Source organism: Osmia bicornis, unplaced genomic scaffold, assembly GCF_907164935.1.
Source record: "Osmia bicornis bicornis unplaced genomic scaffold, iOsmBic2.1, whole genome shotgun sequence".
In the NCBI taxonomy this organism is placed as follows: domain Eukaryota; kingdom Metazoa; phylum Arthropoda; class Insecta; order Hymenoptera; family Megachilidae; genus Osmia; species Osmia bicornis.
This window is the reverse complement of record NW_025791072.1, coordinates 84,629-94,185: the sequence shown is the minus strand read 5'-3', so window position 1 is coordinate 94,185 and position 9,557 is coordinate 84,629.

The following is a 9,557-nucleotide window of genomic DNA, read 5'->3' as shown; positions in this document are numbered from 1 at the left end:
TCATCCCTCGCCGACCTGACCGTGTCAGGTTCCCTTGCCTGGTTTGTCATCGTTTCGTCCCGTCCTGCGTTTTGTTTTTGGTTTGTAGACTTTTCCATGTTCGTCCCAGGAGAAGGTCGGATCCTAGGTCCTCCCAGGCAGAGCCGCCTTACCTGGGTAAGGCAGATACACCCGGGGTTGGTCGCTAGCGACTGGTGCACCCACCAGCCACCTCTGGTGCTAACTCCAGGGGGGCCCTCCTCACCGGGTGCCGCAGCTTGGGGCTAGGGATTTTTGAAGAGATTGTCATCCTCGCAGGCCGGCCGGTTAAGGCAAGCCTCCCGTTCCAGCGAAACGTGACCACTGGATTACGGTATAATTGCTAGGGCACTCCGGGTTCGCTACCCGCGCCAGACTGCCACGCAGCCTGGCCCCTGGAGAACTCAACGACGCCGCTGCAACCTTCATCGCCTCTCAGCCCTGGACCTCACCGCCATGGTAGTACCTTCCAGAGTCCGAAGGCCGTAGCCCAAGGACCCCACCGGCATCACCCCAAGTCCTCATCGAGGACATTCCAGCGGCAGCGATCGTCCCCCTTTCAGTCGCCTTGTACGACAGGCAGGGGTTACCGTGTCTGTATTCTATCCCCTAGTCACAGGGGAGGTTTTAATGGGCTTTCCTTCCCTTGGTGTTTGGTCCGCGGGAGCTATCGCTCCTACCCTCCATGCGCTCCGAAGAGTGCATGGCGAGCATTCCCCTATCCGCCGCGCGCCACGTCGGGGTATCACCTCCCCGCCTATCCTGGATAACCAGGTAGGTCCGTGGAGCGGGAATCCAACCTAACCTAACCTTTTTTTTTTTTACGTGGGGGAAATCTTCGAAAGACGCCCCCGGCCCTCCTGGGGAGGAGCCGAGGGTAGTGCCGGATTTTCACCGGCTAAAACCCCCACGGGGGCCTACGCTGTGTGTTGGGGTGCGCCCCGGGACCTCTGGCGAACAACACCGGGGCCCAAACACCCATAGCGCGTTGACGCCGCCTTGCTCGGGGGAGGGTCTAGCTTTGGCCCTCCCACTACGTGCCAAACTCCGCCGCCATCGGGGGCCACACCCGATGACGGCACTCCTGGGGCCGCGTGCAATAGGGACCGAGGCCCCAGCCCCGGCCCCCTGCGGCCCTGCGGCCCCGCATAAGTTTCGCGGGGCAGTGTTGGGGGAGGGGCTTCGCCCCTCCCCGGTGCTCCTCTTCCGGGGGATGACTGGTGTCCCCCACAGAACTCCCCTTCAGGGGGAGAGGGTGCTCCCCCCATCCTCTTCTCCCCGTCGGGGGGCGGTGGGCCTGGTATGTAACATCTTCACTGCCCATCGCCCCATCTCCCTCTGGGGGTCGCCCCCGACGACGCCCCCTCCTTCTTCTGCGGATGGAGTCGGTTCTGTCCCGACCCCGCTCCGCTTCCTCCTTCAGGGCGATGATCGTCTCGCAGTAATCGGTCACCGCCCTCCACTGATTCTCGCCGGCCAGCATCTCTTTGACAAGTGCCGCCGGCGAGAGATCACCACCAACTTCGCACCGCAGGTCGTGACGGGCCCGCGCAAACGCTGGACAGCGCTCCAGGGTATGTTGCGCGGTGTCCCGCCCCGCCCCGCAGTGATGGCATGCTGCCGTCCCCTCCGCCCGGATCCAGTGCAGGAACTCACCGAAACAACCGTGTCCGGTGAGCACCTGTGTGGTCCTAAACGTGAGCCTTCCGTGGCCGCGGTCCCTCCATTTCTTGAGCACTGGAAGGACGGCCCGGCCACGCGCTGGGCGGTGGCGCCGCTCTCGACGAGCTCGCGTCGCCGCCGACCCAGTGTTCTCTGCCGGGCCTGGCGCCTAATCCTAGCAACAGCTTCGATCATCTCTTCTGGCGGGATCCCGTCCAGACGAAGGGCACGCAGACGCCAGAAGACTTTGGCGTCCCCCTCTGCGTAGAACTAGAAGGGGACAACCCCCGCCAGGGTCATCGCCGCCTCGTAGCGGACCGTGCGGTAACCTCTGATTACCCTCATGGCTATCCTCCTCTCAGCCCGGCGCAGCAGTTGCTGGCTGCGCCGGGAATCCATCAGGGCGTTCGCCCATATGGGCGCACCATAGAGGGCCATGCTCCGCACGATGCCCACGTAGAGATGGCGAACCTTCTCGTTGGGCCCCCCGATATTGGGCAGTAGACGGGCAAGCGCGTTGCTTGCCCTGTCTAGTCTAGGGGCCAGACGACCGAAGTGCTCCTCGAAGCGCCAGTGGCTGTCCAGGTGGAGGCCCAAGTACCTGTGACCCTTCCCCACCTGGACGTCGACTCCACTCACATGGACCACCGACTGGGGCGGTAGCGCAACCCCACGCCGAGGCGAGTAAAACCACATCGCCTCGGTTTTGTGGGGAGCTAGCTGAAGCCCCAGCCGCCGGATCCCCGCGGCAACGGCAGCGACGCCAATCTCGGCGAGGCGGCTAGTCCTTTTCCACCCCCGACCGACGGCCAACACGTGAGTATCATCTGCGAAGCACGTGAGGCTCACACCGGTCGGGAGCTCGAGCCGCAAGACCGGGTCGTACCCCAGGTCCCAAAGTGTGGGACCTTTCGCAGAACCCTGGGGTACGCCCCAGTCCACGTCCCTCTCGTGCATCTGGCCATTCCGGCCCCTGTATACAATCTTCCTGTCCCGGAGGTAGTCGCCGACGATCCTCCTCATGTAGGGGGGCGCCTTGTGGCGTATTAGCGCCCCCTTTTGCGTCCTGTGAGGCAGGGTGTTGAAGGCGTTGACGATGTCTAGACTAACGCCTAACGCCACCCTGCCTCGGGACGTGGCCGAGTCGCAGCGGGAGCGCATCGACTGGATTGCGTCGATAGTGCTGCGCCCTCGCCTGAAGCCATATTGTGACTCGGCCAAGTCGGCGCCCTCCTGGGACAGGTGCTGAACGAGACGGGATACCAGAAACCGCTCGAACAACTTCCCCACCTCGTCCAACAGCACGATGGGCCGGTAGGCCGAGGGACTGTCGGCGGGTCGCCCATCCTTCCGGATGAGGACTAGCCGCCCCGTCTTCCACTGTTCTGGGAAGACTCCTACCTTAATGCAGGCGCTGAAGATGCGTCTCAATCTCGGACCGAGGACGCGTAGAGCCTTCACCCAGGCACGGCCGGGGACGCCATCGGGGCCCGGAGCAGTGTTTCGGGCCCCCATCCGTTTAATCGCCCCGGCCAGCTCCTCCTCCGTGACTCGCAGTTCGTCGGACCAATCCACCTCCTCGTGGTCCGGCGGGGGGCGGGAGTGTTCCCTCTCTCGTGGGAACAAAGTGTCGACTACCCGTCCCAAAAACTGGGGGTCGAGGCTGTCCGTGACCGGGGGCGCCCAGGGCTTAAGCTTGCCTATCACTATTTTGTATGGGCGCCCCCATGGGTCCTTCTGGAGGGAGCCTAGGAGCTCGTCCCATGCCCGGGATATAGACTCCCTGATGGCTGCCTGTAGGGCAGTCTCCAAAACTCGGTACTGCCCGTACAGATCCTCCTCCCTAGCTGGGTCGCGGAATGTCCTTCTTCTGCGGGCCCTTTGCCACTGGCGTCGGGCTGCGAGACAATCTCGTCTCAGATCACCAATTTCGCCCGTCCACCAGTAGGCGGCCCGCCTGGGGAGGTTCTTGGCCCGGGGCATGGCGGCGTCGCACACCACCTTCATGGCTCCCCGGAACCATTCTATCTCCTCCACAATGTGCGCGACCGGCCCGGCAGATGTTTGCAGCGAGGGCAGAGCGAGGGCTGCAGCCATCAGCATGTACTCGTCCATCCTCTTCTGCGCCCATCGTAGCGGCGGTGGTCCACAGGGGCGGCGGGCGTTGGTGGTAAGGTCGAGGCGGATGTATAGATGGTCACTAAATGTGACCGCCTCTTCCACCACCCTCCATCTCTACACCATACGCGCGGCCAGGGGAGTCGCGAAAGACAAATCGACTATAGGCTCCCCCTGGGCACGCACGCAGGTGCTAACGGACCCCACATTGCGCAGGTGGAGTCCTAGCCCCGCCGCCCAATTTACGACCGCGCTGCCTGTCGCGTTTGTCCTCGGGGAGCCCCAAAGTGACGCATGGGCATTAAAGTCCCCGAGGACTAGCACTGGCCTGGGGAACAACGGGAGACAAAGTCCCCCACCCGGTCCAGGTACTGTTCATATTGCGCGAGAGGCCATCTGGGCGGGGCATAGAGGCCCACCACCGCTATTTCACCCCACAGCACGACGACGAACCCCCGGCCCCGTTCCAGTGGTCCGGGGCGAGGGGGTACTGCGGTGACAATAATCGCCACGGAGCCGTCCTCGTCCCCGAACCAATCTGGTCTGTCGAGGACTCGGTACAGCTCCGCGGCCACCGCCAACCCAGCCTTCTACTCGGCCAGGGTTTGGAACATGTACTGAGCCCCGGTCGAGTGGTTCAAGTTGGCCTGAAGTATAGGGCCCTTGGGCCCCATACCTAGGCTTTACGAGCCGCCTCCGCGGCATTTTTACTCGCCGACTTGGCATAGGGATTTTTCTTGCCCCCCTTCTACGACTCCGCAGGCTTGGTCCTTGATGCCTGTTCCTTGGGCGCTGTTCCTGCCCTTTCAACGGCACTCTTCTTCTTCCTCTGGGAGGAGGAGGGGGCACAACCTTTTGCCCCCAATCGATGCCCCGCGGGCCGCCCCAGGTCCGCACAGAGGGGGCACCGCGGGGTGGCGCTACACTTGCTGGCCACGTGGTCCGACTCTCCGCACGCATAGCAGCGGTCGGACCTATCAGCTTCGCAGGTGCATCGCTGCCTAACATGCTCTCTTTCCGGTAGCCCTCTTCAGGCAGCGATAGCACTGCAATGGCCGCGGTGGTAGCGCCTGTATTCTGGCCGAGGACCACCCGACCAGAACCCTCCCAGAGGCGGATAACTTTTTGAGTGCCGCTAGATGGCATCTCGCCCAGACAGTCCCCATCCTTTGGGGGGAGGTGCGAATCTCCCCCATTTTAATTTCTTCAGCGGAGCAAGCCCCCGCAGCGGCCAATGCGGCCGCCACCTACGCCGCGGTGACCGAGTCGTCGAGACCGGTCACTCTAACCTCGCCCATTTTTATGGGGCGGGCAACCCTCACCTCGGTGCCACTGAACACCTGGCGGAGTCGGTCAGCTAACTTGGCAGCTTTCTCCGTCCTGTTCTCCCCAGGTAACTCGAGGACCAAGCCACCGGTCCTAGCTCTTCTGGACATCAACGCCGTGATGCCCAGCTCCTCCAACTTGACGCGCTCCCGGGCCATGAGCATGGCCTCGGCGTATGATACCTTAGCCTCGGCAGCTAGATTGATGGTGACCGCCGCAGTACGAGGAGGGCGGGGGGCCTTCTGCCTGGCAGGTTGGGCCCCTTGCCCCTTAACCGCCAGTGCCGCCCCTCTCTTCTGCCCCTTCTGGGCAACCACCTTGGAGCTCTGGGAGGGTGGGGCATTGGCCGCTGCCGCCTTCTTCTCTGCAGCTTTAGCGCGGCGGCCGACCACCGTCACCCAGGTCCCATCCGCCGTCCCCCGGTGTTCTTCGACAATCCGGGCCATTCTAGCCTCCACAAATGATGCCGGTTGGTCGGGTGCTAAGGAGGGCCCCGGCAATGGCTCCGTGGCAGGCAGGGTCCTATTCCGCACCCGCCTCACAGCTTCCTTTCTCGATGCAGTGGGGATGGTCGCAGCCGCAGCTCCCCCTTAACTTGCTCCGCCCTCTTAGGCGGGGGCTGGACGGCTGCAATAGCGGCTTTGAACTCCGCCCAGTGCACCGACAGGCCCTTTTCGAGGAGAGCCGCAAATCCCCTCATCAGGTCGGGCACGAGGTCACCAACCTTCCCCTCCTCTTTTCCAGGTGCAGCAGCTGGGATTGGTACTTGCACCACGGACAAGATGCAGGCGGGCAAGACGGTAAGTCGAAAGCTTCGACTGCGTCCATCCTCCTTTTCCTGCCCGCCTCTTCGCCAGACAACGGCGAGCCGGGCCTCGCCGACCCTTTGGATGGGCCGTGGCGTTCAGGCGCCGGCACCTCTGTGGCAGCGACTCTGCACGTAATGTCTGCCAGGCTATTTTGCAGGATGTTGATTTGGGCCTCCTGGGCAGCCAGTTGTTCCTCCCGCAGCTTCAGCTGTTCGCGAAGCCCCTTCACCTCTTTATCGGCTCTGGCAGGTGCAGCCCTGATTCCCGCTTCCCTGTGGATGGCCTTAAGGTAGCGGGAGGCCATCCTTAGCTTGCGAACAAATGTCCCTTTCAGCCCCTTGGAGACGCCCGCGACCTTGTCGATGTCGCGGCAGAACTTCAAGGACTGCGCAATAAGGTCGCGCGTAGGGACTTGACTTCCTCCGCCAGGTCCTCAAGGTCCTGGAGGGACCTGCTACCCCGACTCGGTTCTATAGGTTCCTCGTTAGGATCGAGCACCCTCCTCTCCTCCAGCAGGTCAAGTTCGCGGCGCTGAACATCCAGGACTCTCTGCTTAGCCGCCGCGAGCCACACGTACTGGCCCGTGGTCGGCGGGCGACGCCTCTTGCTCGTGCGCCGTGCCTCCAGAGATACTGCCGAGGAGAGTGACTCGTCCGAGTCCAAGTCCACCTCACTCTCTCTGGATGCGGGGGCATCAGAGGCGGCCGGGGACACTCCGGCCCCTCCTCGTACCGGCCTCAGAGGAGGCCACTCCACATCCGCTCTAGCTAATCGGACCGATAGGCGGCGCACAGGCGTTACCCTGCTAGTGCTGGGCTGCGCCATATCCTCCGCGCCCGTTTCCCGTCTCGCGTCCTGTTGAACAGCCGCAGTCGTCGTCGGTACGTCCCGCCCAGTGTTTGTTGTTGTTGTTGGCGTTTTGAGTTTCAAGTCATCCATAGTGTTCCCACGAGTGGGTCGGTCTGTGGGTCCACCCGGGCACATCCGCCTTACCCGGGTAAGGCTAGTACACCCGGGGGGTCGCCAGATACCCCGGGGTTGGCCGCTAGAGACTGATGCACCCATCAGCCACCCCTGGCGCTGACTCCAGGGGCGCCCTCATCACCGCGTACCGCAGCTTGGGGCTAGAGATTTTTTATAGCGGTTGTCATCCTCGCGGGCCGGCCAATGAAGGCAAGCCCCCCGTTCCAGCGAAACGTGACCACTGGGTTACGGTGTAATTGCTTGGGCACTCCGGGTTCGCTACCCGCACCCGACCGCCACGCAGCCTGGCCCCTAGAGAACTGAACGACGCTGCAGCCACCTTTTCGCCTCTCCGACCCAGGCCTTACCGGCAAGGGAGGCCCTGCCAGGATCCGTAGATCCCACCAGCATCGCGCCGGGTCATCTGCGAGGCTACTTCGACAGCAGCAAACGCCCCCGTTTCAGTCGCCTTGTACGGCAGGCAGGGGTTACCGTGTCTGTATTCTATCCCCCAGTCACAGGGGAGGTTTTGATGGGTTTTCCTTCCCTTGGTGTTTCATCCGCGGGAGCTATTTTATTTCATTCCTACCCTCCATGCACTCCGAAAAGTGCATGGCGAGCATTCCCCAATCCGCCACCTGGGGACGCGCCACGTCGGGGTATCACCTCCCCGCCCAGCCAGTACACTTGGCCAGGTCCGCGGGTCCCCCTGAAACCTTTTTTTCTTTTTTTTTTTTGTTTCAGTTGGAAGAGGAAATGCGTTTGCGCACGAGCAGGTTGGTCCCCCTTTTCGTCTATTCGGGTAGAGGGGACCGGGCTGTGTGGGACTCATGTGCGCCCTGAAGGGGCAGCCTGGCACCCGTAAGGTGAGGGTAAACCTAAAGAGGCAGCGCCAGAAGGGGGCAACCTGGCAACCCAACCCTTAAGGGTTGAGTTTAGCCCAAGAGTAGGCCACGGCCCTGAAAGGGCGACCTAGACGGGTAGCCCAGAGTGGGCACTCCCGAGGTTGGACATACTACCCTCTAAAACCTCTCCCCTAACGTGGGCCGCCGGCACCTTTTCACTCGTTAGAATTCATAAAGGAATACCAGCGTATAGCCACAACGACGCTTCGCCACTTCTGCGCATTTCGCGTTATTGCGGCCGCCCGCAAAAACGCCATGCGCTAGGCACATGGGGCATCTGCGGATCCACGCCGTTGCACCTCCGATCCAGCGGTAGGACATTTTCAACCTGTACGGTAAGGCACAGGATTTTTCTTCGGCCACGACCAGGAACCGAAGTAAGCCCATTCTGGGTGGTCGCGCCATGTGTTCACCTGGCAGGGCAGGAGCTTGCCCTTCGACACGGCCAGGAACCGGGATATCGTATCTCTACGGCTGACCGTGTCCATCTTCGTCCACCATGGTTGGTTGATAATGATGATGTGGCTTATCCTAGATGTCATCACGTCCACCTGACCTTCCACGAGGACAGGCCATTTTTCTTCAGCAACGATCGGTACCGGGGGGACATTTTCCCGGCGTGACCGCGCCACCTCTTCGCCTGCCTAGCACTATTGCCAGGACAGGGGTTCCTCTTCGGCCACGACCAGGAACCGCAGCTCCTGCTCAACGGGTGATCGCGCCATGTGTTCACCTGTTTTAACAGGGCTTGCTCTTCAACACGGCCAGGGCCCGGGGCGAGTCCTTTCCTCGGCTGACTGTGCCACATCTTGGTATGCTGCAATCCTCGATGACCTGTCCCATACATACTTTACACACACACACACACACGCCCATGACAAGCATAGCGCTTCGAGTAGCGCTTGGAATGCCCCAAATATGCAACGATAAATAATGAATAAATAATGAGTAAAGAATAAATGAATAAATAAATGAATAAATGAATGAGTGAATGAATAAATAAATAATGAATAATGAATAGGAATTAATAAGCACATGAAGCCCATGAATAGAATAGAGGAGCCCAAACATTCAATATCAGCTGTCATAATAAGCATACTAAACATACTCAACATACTAAAACTGGTTAAATCAAATCACAAATACAACGGGAAATAAATATATATATGCATCTAATGCATCTAATGCAATAGAGCAGTTAATGAATAGATAGCAGTAAATGAAACAGTAAGCAATATGAGAACGTGAGAAACTGTGAAGTAAACCTAAGTAGTATTGCACGCAAGCAGGCAAGCGAGCATATGTGAACTGGACATAAGCAAATGACCAACAAAACCTCCAAAACCTGAAACGTCAAACATACATACATACAGCCGAGCAGCCAAGTAGCAGAAGAGGAATATTTAACATTCAACACTAGCGCACAATATAATCACATAAAATTAAACTCAAGATAAACCATAAATTTGAGATGAAATAAACCAAGGATGTGAACCGTAAAGTAAAATAAAGTCGCCAGACAGATAGCAAATAGCAAGCCAGCCATGAGAGAAGAGAAGCAAACATAACATAACATAGAATGCTAGTAATTATTATCAGAGGTAACGGTTAATAATGTACCGTATAAAATATAGAATATAGGGTATAACCAGAAAATAAGCTGGGAAGAAAATAAATAGGTGAGCGTAATGTAATACTAATAATTGAAACCATTCATTGAAACTATTAAGTTACTTAAATTTACTTGCAGCAACAT